The sequence below is a fragment of the Aplysia californica genome, unplaced genomic scaffold (genome assembly GCF_000002075.1).
Source record: "Aplysia californica isolate F4 #8 unplaced genomic scaffold, AplCal3.0 scaffold00723, whole genome shotgun sequence".
NCBI classification, from domain to species: Eukaryota; Metazoa; Mollusca; class Gastropoda; order Aplysiida; family Aplysiidae; genus Aplysia; species Aplysia californica.
In genome coordinates this window covers 183,675-184,793 of record NW_004797993.1, presented here as the reverse complement: position 1 = coordinate 184,793, position 1,119 = coordinate 183,675, and the positions used below count along the sequence as shown (strand labels likewise).

The following is a 1,119-nucleotide window of genomic DNA, read 5'->3' as shown; positions in this document are numbered from 1 at the left end:
GGTTCCACGAGGTCTTCCCCTTGATCTCTTGCCCTGTGGGTTCCAATCCAAAACTTTCTTCGTTATACAGCTGCCTGACTTCCTGAGAGTATCCATCGCCACCGCCTTCTTCCTACCTCATCTCTGACTGGGATCTGTTTTGTTTTCCTTAACACTTCCACTTGGTGACCCTGTCTGTCCATTTGATCCTCAGTAACTTTCTTGGACACCTGTTCAAGAAAACCTGGATCCTCTTTACACACGTCTGTGATGTGTTCTATGCCTCACATCCATACAACAGGACCCCCACCGGGCATACCCACCTCGCTCACCTGACTCGAACCCTATTGAACATTTGTGGGACGTGATCCAAAGAGAGCTTAATCAGATGCAGCCACGGACTCCAACAGCAGCCCAGTTGACTGCAACCATCATCCAGATCTTCGGTGGCATCCAAAATGGCCACATCAACTGTTTGATTAACTCTATGAGCAGAAGATGCCTCGCTGTAATCGCTGCACGTGGAGGCCATACGCGTTACTAAGTTTGCTCACCAAGGTCAAGGTCAACGTGAGCTCAGATGAATATGTTGAACCCTCAGTCCATGCCAGCTATATCACTCAAGAAGTGTGTTAAGCTTCAGTTAATAAACACAACAAATAACTTGAAACCTGTGGGTTGCATTTTGTCAATCATTGTGGTGTAATAAAAATTCGCGGGTTTTTTTTGCACCTCAGTATATTATATCATATCTATGTGAGTAAACTTGTGTGCGTGTGTATTTGTGGATGTGGATGTGTGTGTGTGTGTGTGTGTGTGTGTGTGTGTGTGTTTGTGCGCGTGTGTGTGTTGGGGAGGGGGGTAGGGAGAAGGATCTTTAGGCAACGAGCGCAGGAAAATAAGGCGTTGAAAGAAAATATCCTGGCGATCCGCACTACATCTGCATGAGGGAGTGACGGAGGGTGGTTTTCAAGTACATTAGGGGAAATGTGCTATGTCGGGAAAGAGGAAGGAAGGTGGGGAGATAGGCTGCAAGGATATGCAGGGGTTGGGGGGGGGATAGGGTGAAACTGTAGTGCTATGATTTTAAAAGGCGCAATCAGATAAAGAGTTGAGGTGCATGGTGGGGGAGAAAGGGAG

At 47.4% G+C, this 1,119-nt stretch overlaps 1 long non-coding RNA gene across 2 annotated transcripts in view; it reads left to right on the top strand.

The window, feature by feature from the left end:
- Positions 1 to 649, top strand: part of LOC106013215 — an 8,885-nt gene extending 8,236 nt beyond the window's left edge. For both annotated transcript variants that reach the window (XR_001185279.2, XR_004859167.1), the window contains one exon: positions 194 to 649. This is a non-coding gene — a long non-coding RNA (uncharacterized LOC106013215). The remainder of the gene's footprint in view (positions 1 to 193) is intronic.
- The last annotated feature ends 470 nt before the right edge of the window (positions 650 to 1,119 follow it).